This window comes from Protopterus annectens, chromosome 3.part0 (assembly GCF_019279795.1).
Source record: "Protopterus annectens isolate FY-2018-M chromosome 3.part0, PAN1.0, whole genome shotgun sequence".
NCBI lineage: Eukaryota > Metazoa > Chordata > Ceratodontiformes > Protopteridae > Protopterus > Protopterus annectens.
This window is the reverse complement of record NC_056731.1, coordinates 1,234,318,289-1,234,334,377: the sequence shown is the minus strand read 5'-3', so window position 1 is coordinate 1,234,334,377 and position 16,089 is coordinate 1,234,318,289.

Sequence of the window (16,089 nt, the reverse complement as noted above, 5' to 3'; positions counted from 1 at the left end):
TGTTACAGAGACTGACTTACCTTGTGCCTGCAGCTGTTGTGAGGGTGGTGCTTGAGGGCTGACTATGTCAGATGCACAAAATACACTGCCTATACATGGTCACTTATAGGTGATGTGATGTTTGGCATCCATTTTACGGTGTGTGCAAGTCAGAGAGAGTGAGATCAGTTCCTGGAGTCCTACAGTGTTAGTGTATGTGCTATGTATTGCCTCTTTGCCAAGGCCTGGGCATAATGGGCATGCCTCCATTTGCTTACAGGGGCAGGCTTAGGATATTCCTCCTCTGAGTCCCTCTGTGCCCTCTGTGCCTGTGGAGGCCTTGGCAATGGTGATGGGGGCTGTGTGGCCCTTCCCCATTTTGTTCCTGCTGCAGCTCTTTCCACAGGATCATATTGTGTAGCATGGCACATACTATGACCATGTGTGCATATGTGGCTGGAGAGTACTGCAAGGCTCCACCAGATATGTCAAGGCAGCAGGACTGTGACTTGAGCATCCCAAACACATGCTCTATAATGATCCTAGTTTGTGCGTGCCTCATTATGGGGTTACATATTAATCACTAGCATGATGGCCTGTTGTGTGTATATATGCTATATGTATGTTTGTTAATAACCAGCATGTTGTCCTGATGTGTATATATGCCATATGTATGTATGTTCTACTTCTTTTTACTCTCATATTGTATTTCAATCACATATTGTAATGTGGAGCTTTTCTCCACGGGCCTCCACTGAAAATGGACCTGTATCCAGTCAGACTTTCCTGGTAAACAAATGTAAAATAAAATAAATAAAAATATGTGTGTGTGTGTGTGTGTGTGTGTGTGTGTGTGTGTCTGTGTGTGTGTGTGCATTTCTGATGTGTGTCATCATCCATGGCTCCAGTGCATAGCCAGCATCCACCAGTAAATGGCCATACAGGATGTCCCCCCTGGAAAACCACTGATACAGCTGTGAGGAATGTCAGATGTGGGAGTTGTGATAGCTTCCAGGGCAGCCAGCACATGCATTCATGATAATGCCCTGGGCATCACACATGACTTGGCAGTTGATGGAGTGGAACCCCTTGTGGTTTATGTAGACCCTACCCTGGTCACCAGGCAGTGCTTTGATGTGGATGTGCATGCAGTCTATGGCACCCAGTAGCTCAGGATAGTCTGCTACATGGTGGAAGAGATACATATTGGCAGTCAGCTCCTCACGGGTGCTGGAGAATTTAATGTGCTCTTTGGCATGTGGTTGCATGCCATTCAGGAACTGGTGGAGCATCCTGGATGCAGATGTCAGTAAGACCCCCCATGATATCCCCAGCTGGTCTTTGGAAAGTACCTGTAGCTAGTATTCTTAGAGCTACACATACCTTGATATCCAGTGGGATGGGTTCCCCTCTGTTTGTTCTGAATGTGAGGCGAGGCCAACACAGCTCCACAATTTGCTGCAGTATTTTCCTGTCCACCCAGTAGTGCTCTACTATGTCCAGAACATGTACCCCCTGGTAGGTTACCCTGGGTCTGAACACTCTTCTCCTCCTCCTCATAAGTCTGCGGTGGTTGTCAGCATTGTCCTCTTCACCACCCTCCCCCTCTTGCACATAGTGATGTATGAGAGCAACAGCAGCCTCTAACATTTTGTTAGTTTTGTCAGGTAAAATTTCTCCATCTGTGTACACCAGTGGTGTAGGGTTTCTGGGGAAAAAACAGACTGAAAGGTGTTTGCATAGTTTATAGTGGTGTGCAGCAGATGCTGCCTGTGTGATTGGCTGAGTATGATACATTCCACCTGCCAGCTCTATTACTTGTATTTGAGTGCCTCTGTTCTGCTATTTCCCTTTTTTTCTTGTTCCACTTGCTATTTCCTGTATTTAAAAAAAAATGTTTTTTATTTTTGTGGTTTAAATCTTGGTGTGTGCCATGCACACCTTTTTAGGCAAGGTAAACAAGGCTATACAGCCTTGGACACACCCCTTGCTTACATATACACAGTGCTACCATTTCCTGTTTTTTTTTTTTTTTTTTAAGTCCCAGTGCACACAGTGCAAACCTGTTTAGCTAAATTAAACAGGTTGTAGCAGTAATGTCATTCCCTGGACTTGAACGCGCTCTTCATTTCACGGTGTAAGACATTACAGCCTCAGACACACATCCTTGCTTAGCTGTGCTTATCTAAGTGCAAACCTGGGCAATAGTGCTCCAGTGTGCTTACAGCATGCATGACACACCCCCTTTGATGTCATTTACTTCTCATGCTTATACAGCCATATTAGAGCACCTACACAGGTGCAGTCTGACACTTAGAAGAAATGTGTGATTCAGCAATATTCCCCTCATTTGCATACCTCAGTGCCTTACTCCATAGTTACTGCACTCACACTGAGTCTTTCCTCTTAGCAGCCACTGTTCCCTGGTATTGTTTTCATTATGCATGCCATTGACTATAATGGCAAAAATGCAGATTTCCCATAAAATTGCTTTTTCACATTTTTTTAAATTTTTGGCACAATCCCATTTGGGTGTCACTCCCCTATGCTTAAACGGATGAGACTGGCCCCCCCAAAAATAAAAGTTTTATTTTATAAAAATTAAATTAGTTTTCATGCCAATGGCATGCCTAATCACTATAATACATGCTTTCTTTTGAGCTGTCATGCCTCCGTTTTTTAATTTGCAGAAATGTATTCAGCTACTTGCTTAAAATTTTGCATGACCAAGACTCAAACTTCAACTTTCAGATTATCAAATATTTTTATATGATCGTCTATGGAAATTATATGAGATCTTGTAAATTCATATTTCTGCCATATGCAAATATGCGCAATACACATCTTTCTTAAAAGAACTTTGTTATTTAAATATATTTTCTGACTCTTTTTCCCACTAATATTCTACATTATTCCATATAGCATGTATTTATAAAATCTCCCATCAAAGAGCTATTTAAGCATCAGCTCTCTATTAAAGATTATAGTATGTGTATATATTTCTTAATTTATTGATACTGTCCTTTTATTAATCTTACGTATTAGATATTTCATTCCTTGTCATTTGTATATTATTCATAAGATGTTTACTGTTCTTATTAATTCTAGTATTACAAGCAATCTTGACTATATATAAAAAAAATCCTCCTTGTTTAGTTTGATTGTATGCTTTTTGCCATTGTAAACTGTTGTTCTGATCTAAGCTTGAAATGTTAACATCACAATTTTATTACAGTATGTGAAAATGACAACTCATAGCACACAACAGCTGCTAATTTCCTCCATAAGTTTTTCTCCATAGTCTTTTAATCTTTTAAGCTGTTCTAGTCAGTAACAAAGATCTAACTTTGCTTCTTTCAATTAATATGTGCAGTGAGAGTTAATAACATTGCAACATAAGGTATTAGCAATCAATGGAATGTTGTTAGCAGCAGCTCAATATAAAACATTACTATAGCTTTTGTTTTACCAATTCTTCATTTATAAGAAAAGAAAAAATATGTTATTTTGAGTAGATTTCTCATATATATACTTGGAGAAAAAAAAGAAACGAAAGGAAATTCCGTTCTGTTTTCACAGAACAGCTCAAGGCGGGAAGGAAGGCAAGCAAGAATCATGCATTCTTACACAACTGGAACATTCTTTTGTTCTTAAGCTTTCTTTAAGTGTTGTTTGCCTCATAAATGACATGAGAATGGAATGTGTTACACAGGAACAAAGAAAACAAAATCACCAGCACTTTAACACTTCAAATTAACATATTTAGATCTAACATTCATTTAACCTAGCAATGCGCATACTAAGCAAAGTTGTAGAAATAAAAGTAAAATTCTTAACTTATATAGACTTGAAGTTACCAATTCTATTTCTTATAATTTAATGACATTCTCTGACAGGAAATATGTATTTAGAAAAACATTTATTATAAGTGTAGTTAAGTGAAGCATATTAAGTTTTTCACTGTAAGTATAGGAAAACAGTAAATCTAACCATTTATATTCCTCATCATGAAAAATGTTTTAGCTTTAAATATAAATACATACTTACATATTTTGAATCTAAAAGTCAAGTAGAAACCTTTTACTTAAAGGGAAATCTATGGCTTCAGAAAATGAAACTCCTGCAACCAGAGAATAAAAATCACTTGTTTTAAGCTTGTTAATTTTAGAAGCAGTTTTCCAGGAATTCAGGTCTCTCTGTCTCTTGAAGGATATACAGTTTTGCTCCATTTCTACAGTATTATTAAAGATGTTACTGCTGTTAACAAAAGTGGATGCCTCTTCTATTGCTATTTTTGTGTGCAGTATATGAAGAAATGTTATTAATAAAAACATAAAACATAAAAACTACATTTCACTTGCTTTCGTTGTGTACAAAAATGACAATGGTGCAGTTTTTCTAGCCTCTAGCTTTCCACTACACATTTAGTTAGTGCATCCTTCAGACCATCATCTCCCCATTTACAGCACTGTCCTGCTCAGCTAATAGAAGAAAAGAAAACAGGATTATTTAAAACATACTAACACAACAGCTGAAGTACATATTGACATCTTAATGAAACTGTTGTCTACAGCAGTAGTGTAGGTATGGTGAGGTGAGAAGGGCAACTTCCCTGAGTGCAAACTGTTGGAGTGGGCATGTTCAGCTGATCCAAATCTCTTTAATTCAATACTGGCTTTTGAATAACAGCTATTAAAAGCCAGTATTGCATCTGCAGTCAAACCTGAGCACTGTAATGCTCCATGTATGGTCTAGCAACTGCATACTATATTGTAGGTAAACCAACAGAAAATCTATTTTTAATGAAGATCTGAGGGCTGCAGCATTTTGTGCAGGAAGGTGTTTGTAGCAAGCAGTTTGCTACAGTTTAAAAGAAGATTTTTTTTAAATATGAGCACCATAGTGCTCTGGTAGGTAGGCAGGCTATAATTGCTTGCTATAGTTTAACAGAATAATTTCTTTAATAAAATGTGGGAAAGGAGGGTTGGGAAGGCCCCAACAATGGGAACTGAATGGCTGAATGGGAGGCAGTGGGGGAACATGTCATCATATGGCCACCTGGTTGGTGTGCCAGTTTTTTTTTTTTTGGTCTTGGAAGAGCTGGAGGTGTGGTGTTAATCTCACTGTAATAAGACCATCACTACAATTACAGTGAAGTGCTTTTTTCCTGCAAATAGAACACTTATTCCCCTATTATGAGAAGCACTATACACTCAGAATAGTAGATACATTATTAGTGTGCTTGTGCTTATAACATCTGCACAAAATTATACAATTAGTTTTAAAAATTATTGCAGTAATCCAGCTAGCACCAATACTGCATGTATTTAGAATGTGGGAGGAAACCCATATCAACACAGAGAGGATATGTAGATTCAACACCAAAGACAGCACAGCTGAGAATCAATCCAGAGAACCTCTTACTCTGAAGTGACAACACTATCTGCTGCACCACTCACACACACAACTTTTTTGTCTTGGTAAATAATGCTGTTTTAAACACTCACACATAGTGTTACCAATTAAATTACATATTTATTAGACAGACAAAGTACAGTACAATATTTATATTACTTTTTAAATGCATATAACATCCTTAACTGACACATGCAATATGTTGTTCCTGCTTGCACCTACACATGTTGATGCTTGTAATTATGCATATGTGCACGTGTATATTTATGCACATGAAAGGCTTCCGAAAAGAAAGTAAAATTTATGCATGTATATATACAGAAATCCATACCAGGGCTAGCCCCCCGACATTGTAAACCTTGGCTCTAGATAATTGTCACTGTTAAAGTGATACCTTGACCCCATGTGTAAAATGGGAATAAGGAGTTGAGGATGGATGGATGGATGGATGCACATACATGTAAATACACACATAGCTGTATTACATCATTCATATAAGACATTAAATGAGGTGCATTAAAGTCCAATTAAGCTACTGGATTTTCATTTCCATTCGATATTAATGGTTAATTGAAATGTGCGTATCCTTCTGATAATTACACATGATGAGTTCTTTCATGAGTGTATCAACACATAAAACTACAGTGAAGTGGAAGTCTAAAAAAGCCATTCATAACATGTGCCATACTACAGTAAAGTGGAAGTCTAAAAAAGCCATTCATAACATATGCAGACACAGACTGATGATATGCATATAGATAGAGCTATAGACACAGATATATACATAGAACATTAGCAATGCAGCATCACACAGTATTAGAATACAGAACAACATTCTCATATACAGGTATACGTACCATGAAGTAGCTCCTCGGGGTATTAATGTCCTGGACTATTGCCCTTGGAGTACTTTCTGTCCTTATTACAGCATAATGTACAATACCAGGGTGTGTTACCATCAGGATAATAAAGAGGCCATCTGCCAAGGACACTACCTTACAATTCAGTGATGTCCATCTCCTTTTGTTGAAGTACAGTTCTACACCTTCATTTAAGATTTCCCCAGCTTAGTGTTGTCTTTAAACTCTTTCATAAACACAATATGATATCACTGTTAAGCTTTCTCAAGTAAGGTGCTCATTCTTGTGAACTCAACCCCCCAACTTTGTCCTTATAAGATGCAGTGTAGGGTCAAAAGTCTAAAATGGCTTACACAGGATCTCAGTCTTGAATGACTGCAACCCCCGGTGTCAATATGAGGAGTTTGCAAAGTATTTGTGAATTTAAGGTCAATAGGGATCCTATTTTCATTAGAAAAATAGTCTTGTGGGGACATCCTGTTATGGCAGAACATTAAACAAGTGGTGATCTTCTCAGTGATAGGGGGAATAGTTAGGAGAAACTCTTACTTGTCTGATTTGGAAGAGAATATTGTCCTTCTGAAAAACAAAATATTTTAGCATGCAGTATGTTGAAAGCCCTAGTAAAACAAAAAGGTGAGGCAAGCATGGAGAAATAAGAGGGACAAGCTCTTAAATTTGCCACAACCCTCCAAAAAGCAGGCTGCTACCAGACCATGGTAGAACTAGATGACTATGTCATGGAGGGAAATGAGAAGAACCTGAAGATCTCACTGAACTTAATTCTAGAGAAAGTAGCATTTGTTGAAAGTAAGCTAGATAAATATGCGGCAAGAATACTGACCAGATGTGACTGAGATGGCAAGGTCCTCACCAAGCATTCAGATACAAATAAGGAGTGGCACAGGGACATGAAACAAGTGCACATATATGTGGCAGATAATTAGGTCAAAATGAAATAGCTGGAACTGATGCTTGTAGATCTTGAGGATTGTGTATGTTGAAAGAACGTAAGATTCATAGGCATGCCTGTGAAAGCAGAGGGAAGGGGCATGATGAAGTACATGCACAGATTTCTGGCCAAAAGGACTAGTACAACAAGGGAGAAATTAATAATTGAGAGGACCCATTGGTTTTACTCTCCAGAACAAAGAACTGAAAACAGCTAACCAAGGCAATTTGTAGTCCAATTTGCCTCTTATAACTTGATGAAAAGAATGCTTTCTAAGCTGTGAAGCCAGTGAAAAGGTTGTATAGTTGTGGAGCCCACTGATGGATGGTGGATAAAGCAGGTTTGATAGATCAGAAGGATTGGGTGGCACCTGTATTAGTAACCTTAGAAGATCATTATAGTGGAAGCTTGTTGATGAGTTGATTATTGAAACACCCAAGTTGGTTTTTACTCACAATTAGAGGAATTTAATTTATATTGTGGAAGAGATTTAATGCGGCATTTGGTTTTGAAGAGTGGTACCTCTTGGAATATAGGGGACTGAGAACCATCTATAGACATCTGAAGGAGATATGAAGGGGAACCATAGCAAGATCTCCTAAGGGTGAATTACTTATTGCAATTACATAATCAGGACAGATCAACCAAGTGATTATAGCTTGACTGGTTAAATGAGTTGCAGATAAAAGAGAGCATTTTGGAAAAGTTGGGAATGAGAATTACATAGTCATTCTTGACAGTAAATATATTGAGATATACATGATGATTTAGACATTAGCTTTTTCTCAGAAATGTTATATATATGGGTGGAAGTGCTTATCCAAGTATTTCTATATTCCAAGAGGACCTAACTCAACATCAAGTGAATGTTGGAGGTGCAAGGGAGTATCAGAGGTACATGGAGACATGTTTTTTGGGACTGCTCCAAGTTGGAGGAATTTAGAAAAGATGTGAATGACGCAACACTTAAGCTATAGCCACTACATTATTCTTGGTAGCACTTGAAGTACTATCAAACCGATAACTGATCTTATTTCATGTGAAAACTGATTTGTTTCTAAATATGTTTTTGTTTTATTTATGTTTATTCCTGTTTAGAAGAAATATTAAAAAGGCTGAACGTGAGGAAAACATGAAAATGCAAACACATTATAAAAATGTGACAATAGTAATATCTTGGTTAAATATGATTGCTGGTACATATGTATGAGCATATGTTGAAGATATTCCATCTTTTGACTGTTGGGAATGTTATCCTTGGAAAAAAAAATGACATGCTATGTAAATACCTGTGCATAGCCTGCAGTCATTGATATTTGGTTATTATTTGAAAATCAATAAATCTTTTTTTTTAAAAGATTAGACTTGTAGTGTAGTACTAACATTACTTTAATTTATTTATTTAATTATTCCTATTGATCAGGTTAGTCGTATTAGACTGGTAGCCTCTTTTTAAGGAAGACCCGAGGTGGTACTCATACTACTTGACATCAGATTCTGTCCCTAGCCCTGATACTGCCACACTGCTATTAGGTTCATAGGTTCATAGGTGGTTACTGAGCTATTGACCCGAAGGTCATTATAAGCTTAGCTGTATGTGCTCAATATAATACCCAATATAAAGGATCTTGCCTAAACTCGAGATCTTAGTTAGCAATGGCTGTCCATATCTAGGCGGGTCATAGATGAAATCCCAGGCAGGAGTTGATGTTTTCCCATCCACTCATCCAGGCTGTCCTTAAACAGGGTCATAGAGGGGCTTTATTTGATGTGGAATGGTAGCCTGTTCTTAAGGAGTGACAACCTCTGAGACATATCTGTCTCTCCAGCAACTACTATTTATTTATTTTTTCTCAAAAATGTTTTATTTTTCAAACACAGTTGAATATATTCCATAGTATTTGTATATATTTATTTTTATTTTTATTTTACATTTGTTTACCAGGATAGTCCGACTGGATACATGTCCATTTTCAGCAGAGGCCCGGGAAGAAAAGCTCCACATAGTCAAACATACAAAAGGTTACACAAGAAGTTAGAAAACAATTAGAATATATAAAAAAGTGGTAATATATCTTATGTACATTGGTTTAGAAGTGTTTCCTAGTAGGGACTCACAGTTCTCATGGACAGACATACAAAGGTTACACAAGAAGTTAGAAAACAATTAGAATATATAAATAGAATATATATGAGTTACTCAGAGGATGAGATCTCATTCTTGGATGTTAATGTGGCAAGGTTGGCTAATGGTATGCTTAATACCAATATATATAGAAAGGGATGCTATAGGAATAATATATTGCATCGTAAAAGTATGCATCCTAGATTTATTTTTAAGAACATTATAAAAGGACAGAGTATGAGGGCGTCTAGGTTACATCCACTGGAGCAAGAATTTGAGAAGGAAATGGAGAGCCTACATCATAGACTCGAACAACATGGTTATAATGCTGGAGAATTGCAAGGAGTCTTTGATGAAGTAGGGGAATTAAGAAGTACGAGAGCTAGACCATACTTCTCTGAGAATGGAATAGGGATAAATCTTGAGAATTTAGACTCTATTAGGAGTGAATATTTAAGAATGCCTATATATTATACAGCAGATATAAATATGATAAAAGAGATAATTACCAAACATTGGAATACACTGCTCTTGGATGAAAGGATAGCTAGTGTAGTAGGACCCATACCCCACTTCTCCTATAAAATAGAAAAATCTTAAACGGATGTTGTGTCATCGCATTGAAGGAGAAGGAGGTTGATAGGGTTGTGATAGTACTAATACTATAGCCTGTGGCAAGTGTGAATGTAAATATATAAATACTAATAACATCTTCAAACACCCAACAACAGATAAGATATATATGTTCAATACACATACTAATTGCCAGAGCAAAACGTAGTCTACCTTGCATGTTGTGATGAATGCGAGGCATTCTCTGGAAAAACTATTAGGAAGTTACGTGAAAGAGTTAGAGACCATTTATATAACATAAGAATGGGAGCTCTTCACAATGCCCTAGCGAAACATGTTTGTAGCCTAGGGCCCACCCATAGTTTTAGTTTTATGGTTATACAGGATATTAGGAAAACGTGAGAGGTGGAGATATTACCAACTTCACTGAAGAATGTGAGTTGAACTGGGTTGTGAGACTTCGCAGATGTGAAGCCTGGGTTGAATGACAAAACTAGTCTCAAACCATTATTGAAGAATAGGAAGTTGATAGTAAAGAAATGTTAGGTAATTGAATTATTTAGGAGTGAGTCCTTTGAACGGTTGCTGTATATTTTCCAGCTTATGTATGATATATGCTGAGTTTTATTCCAATATTCTTAAATGTGGGATATATTTTCCTAATAAGTGACCCTGTTTTATGTAAGGGCCAGTGAAATAACAGAGAATTGTATAGACATTTATAGAATATGATTTTTTCAAGGCTTGTTTCTGAAGTTATTACACAGAAATCTTTTTGGACAGTATGTGATGGTATCATACTTATATTTATATACACATATTCTTCTATAAACACACTTTTCCACATTTATTGTGTATATATACATTTATTATATTCCTCTGTGGTGTATTGAAGAATTACCAATAGTACAGTAGACCACATCATTTAAGGTTGGTCTGTTGTCTTCGATTGCCTGATATTAATAGGTTAACTGTAAGTCTTCCCCTGAAAAAGTTCTTCCTGTATAGTATTTCATACCATTTAGTTAATGAGCTTTCCGATTATTAGGAAAGTTATATCAATCCATGTCCATTGTACAACTTTGAATGTCATAGATTGAATTGTTTAAAGCTACTGTTAGGCACTTATATATCTATTTTATTTTTGTACAGTTAGCGCTTGATAGGAAGTAAGGTTTATGTCTGACGCTAGTATTAACGTATTCCGTTAAGCATCTATAATGGTTGCAGGATGTTTTAGTTTAATATTATATGCGGAAATGATGTGTGGAATATTTTTTATGAGAAAGTTTTATGAATTTTAGCAACAGAGTTTTATTTGAATGAGTTATTATTGAGACTGTTTTTTGAAAGTTAGCAGTCTGTTCTTGTTTTTAGAGGAAATGACGACATATTAATGATAATCCCTCTGTGAACCAATGAACTATGAGGGAAGTAGTATTTAAACCTTTTGTGAATATGAGAATGATGTATTATCTGAAGAAGCCTGATGGTGAAAGCGCTAATAAATTACTATTTTATTAATAATACTTTCTGGAGTTATATTTGCGAAGCAATCACAATATCTTTACAGCTGTAGAGTTTATGGTTATCGTCTACTATTGCTGAAGATTTGGAGCTGTTGAGAGCCTGGTAACCACTGTGGCGACTTTTGTTTTTGATATCATTTAATTATTCCTATTGATCAGGTTAGTCGTATTAGACTGGTAGCCTCTTTTTAAGGAAGACCCGAGGTGGTACTCATACTACTTGACATCAGATTCTGTCCCTAGCCCTGATACTGCCACACTGCTATTAGGTTCATAGGTTCATAGGTGGTTACTGAGCTATTGACCCGAAGGTCATTATAAGCTTAGCTGTATGTGCTCAATATAATACCCAATATAAAGGATCTTGCCTAAACTCGAGATCTTAGTTAGCAATGGCTGTCCATATCTAGGCGGGTCATAGATGAAATCCCAGGCAGGAGTTGATGTTTTCCCATCCACTCATCCAGGCTGTCCTTAAACAGGGTCATAGAGGGGCTTTATTTGATGTGGAATGGTAGCCTGTTCTTAAGGAGTGACAACCTCTGAGACATATCTGTCTCTCCAGCAACTACTATTTATTTATTTTTTCTCAAAAATGTTTTATTTTTCAAACACAGTTGAATATATTCCATAGTATTTGTATATATTTATTTTTATTTTTATTTTACATTTGTTTACCAGGATAGTCCGACTGGATACATGTCCATTTTCAGCAGAGGCCCGGGAAGAAAAGCTCCACATAGTCAAACATACAAAAGGTTACACAAGAAGTTAGAAAACAATTAGAATATATAAAAAAGTGGTAATATATCTTATGTACATTGGTTTAGAAGTGTTTCCTAGTAGGGACTCACAGTTCTCATGGACAGACATACAAAGGTTACACAAGAAGTTAGAAAACAATTAGAATATATAAAAACAGAGTGGTAATATATCTTATGTACATTGGTTTAGTAATGCTCCCTAGCAGGGACACTCAGTTCTCATGGACAGAGACAATTACATGTAAGATTGTAACTCACAGTTAGTCCCTAGTAGGGACTCACAGTTCTCATGGACAGACGCAATTACAAGTAAGATTGGATACATAGCATGGTGATGTAGTTAGATGTTATGATAATTACTGATTATGCTATGATAATTACTGATTATGCTATTGTTTTATAACTTAATCCAGGTTGGTACATGGGCATAGCCAGTTCAATTTGAGATACTGTTTGTGTTTTTTTTTTTTGGAGGAGACTTTTGGAGGATTGTAAGGTTATATAGTTTGACAAGGCATTCCAGGTTTTGCCAACAAAGTTGGTGAACAGGGATTCACCAGCTGAGTTATTAACTTTGTGGGTTTGGACCAGTAATTTGTTGGCTGACGATAGGGATCTCAGCTTGCTATATGGCTTAATAATATTTATAAGAGAGGGGGTATCTTTAGGGTGGTACAGATCTTTGTGCACTATTAAGAGTTGATTGAATTGAATTAAGCTGGGCAGCTCTAGCCATTCTAATTGTTTAAGGTCTGGCATATAACATCTTAAATAACTGTGTACTCTATTTATATCAGCCTGACACTATAACAAAGCTCAGTATATACAATTACTTTATAGGTATAACAATCTAGTTATCAGAGTGTACCTGTTCAGTTATTGTAAAGTGTCAATTAATGATAAGATTTTTTTCCATAGATTATTAATAAATGGCTTAGGATGAATCCGTAATTCTTTAATTTTAATTTCCAACAATGCTGTGGTCTTCAGTAGGGTGTAGAAGTCTTCCAAAGTTGGTATTGTGTTTGTATTCCATCTTCTTGTTATACACTTCCTCGAGATTGCAAGTATTATCCAAACTAGATACATATTTGACTCATTCAAATGAGGACCTTCGTACACATTTAATAATACTAGAGCTTTAGATAAGTTAAACAATTCATTAAATAAAGCTTGTAAAAAGTTTTTAATACCATTCCAAAATGACTTAATTTTAACACAATTGAAAAAAATGTGATTACAATCTGCATTGTGTATTTGCTCAAACCTCCAACATATTCCCTTTGTGGAAGAATTAATTTTAGTAATTCTATCTGGAGTTAAGAATGCTCTGTGCAAGCATTTATAATTAAAAACTTTCCAGTATTGTGTAAAGGATGCATGTTTTATTGATAATAAAATATTTGATTTAATTTCTTCAGTTAGCTGTAATGAGTGTCCTTTTGTTATATAATTCCAATATGAGGATTTGGGTGTTGTTTTATAATTTATCAATATCTTGTAAAATTTTGAAATACTATGTCCCATGTCATAATCATTATATATGATTTCATATAGGTATTTTGCAGGTTTAGGTATTTCTTTAAATGAAGAATTACTAATTATTCTGCATAAATCTAGCAAATACGTCAGAATGCTTTGCATAGTTAGCCAATCTTGTTGTGGAATTTTGTATGCTGTTTCTATTGTTTGCATATCCAGAACTTTTTAGTTCTTTGATACATTGAAACCAACAAACAAATCCTTTCTGTTCCCAGGAATTAATTATTTGTCTGTATATTTTATGTGGATAGCTCTTTGTAACTATGAATGGTGTTAAAAGATAAAATCAGATTTTTAAATCTATATATGCATTAATAATTTTCCTAAATGAGTCAATGTAATAATGAATCATACTAGTTTTAGTGGGCTTAGTTATCTTATATTGCATACTAATACATAATGTGTGCCATGGCAAATTGTTGTTATTTGATTTTTTTTGTAATTCAAATTCATTTATTGATATTACAGTCAGCAATTCTTTCCAATTTGTAGAATAATTTGGACTTATTCAATCTGAGATTGTTTTAGATATTGATGCTTTTATATATGTTTCTATATCAGGAAAGTTTAGTCTTCCCTGTTTCCATGGCCTGATATGATGTATTAAAGCTATTCTGATTCTTTTGGGAAACCATAAACATTTTATTAAGCATGAGTTTATTTCTTTGAGCATATTCCTCTCTGGTAACAGTTGTATTGCCAAAGCTGTATATAGAATCTCGGGTAGTAAAACCATTTTATTAACTGTAGTTGATCTTCAAATGTTAATATTATTTTGTTCCACTTTTACACAAAGATTTTAATTGTATTGATGATATCATTGTAGTTTTTTGAGACTAATACATTATTATCCTTGCATAACTCAATTCCTAGATATTTTAAGGTAGATTCTGGTTTCCTTATAATGTGATTCCCCTTCATCTGCAATTCTTTTTTTTTATTTAAAAATAAAAATTTTGATTTACTGAAATGGAGTCCTGAAGTCCTGTAAAATGTGTCAATTAAAATATCTAATTCTTCTAATGTCTCTTTTGTATTGGATAATGTTAATAATATGTCATCAGCAAAGAGCATTACTTTAGAATTGTATTATTCATAAACATCTGCTCCTTTGATTTTTGTATCGGTACATATTGAATCTGACAATATTTCAATAGCCAAGGCAATTAGAATCAGTGACATGGGACATCCTTGTTTAGTACCCTTTGTTATATATATATATATATATATATATATATATATATATATAGATTCAGAGGTGAAAGGACCTAGCTTAACATACGCTAAATTATTTGTATATATATCTATATATATATATATATATATATATATATATATATATATATATATATATATATTCTTTAGTAGATGAACAAAAAAAGGAGGAAATTCAAAAACACCAGAAATTTGAATAAATAGTCCAAATTTAGGGAATCAAAGGCTTTCTCTATATCTAAGCCAATTATGAGTGTTTCTTTATTTTCTTTATTAATATAATCTATAAGAGAAATTATCCTTTTAATATTGCCATGTGTGTGTCTATGATATATAAATCCAGTTTGATCATTATTTATTGTTTTGTATAGTAGCATTTTCATTCTGTTAGTTAATATTGTCATGAATATCTTATAGTCATTATTTAATAATAATATAGGTCTATATGAGAGGTACAGAGGTTTGGGGATTTGTTTTCCTTTAGAATTGGTGTGATTAAGGAATATCTCCAAGATGGTGGTATTAAAGCTTGTGACTGAATTTCTAATAGAGTTTTATGGAAGAGGGATATTATCTATGAAGGAAAAAGTTATATATTTCCATAATTATGCCATCTATACCTGGAGCTTTATTATTTTTACCCTCTTTTATTGTATCTGTAATTTCTTTTTAAGATATGGGTGCTTGCAGATCTAGTTTTAATTTTTCCTGGTATTTTTTAATATTAGAACATTTTTCATCTAGATTTAATTGATTGATATGCATATTTTCTTTTTGGAAATGTTCCATATAGTGATTTCTATAGGTATCAAAAATGTCACCTATATCCAAGACATTTTTCCCTTTCTTTTCATGGAAGATACTTTTAATGTTTTTAGCTTTTGATTGCATTTTGATTCTTGTGGAAAATTATATAGATATTTGGGAGAAGTGGCCAAGGTATTAATCTTTAATTTTTCTAAAGCTAAACTAGTTTTATGTGTCAAAATTTCATTTATTGCTTAATACTTCTACTTTCTTTTTCATCTCCAAATGATTTTGATTTTTTCAGCTTTTACTGTCAAAAGTTTGGATTGTAGATCTAATAATTCAAACCAGTGTAAGAAACTTCTCTGTGTGGAAGATTTTCAGTCCA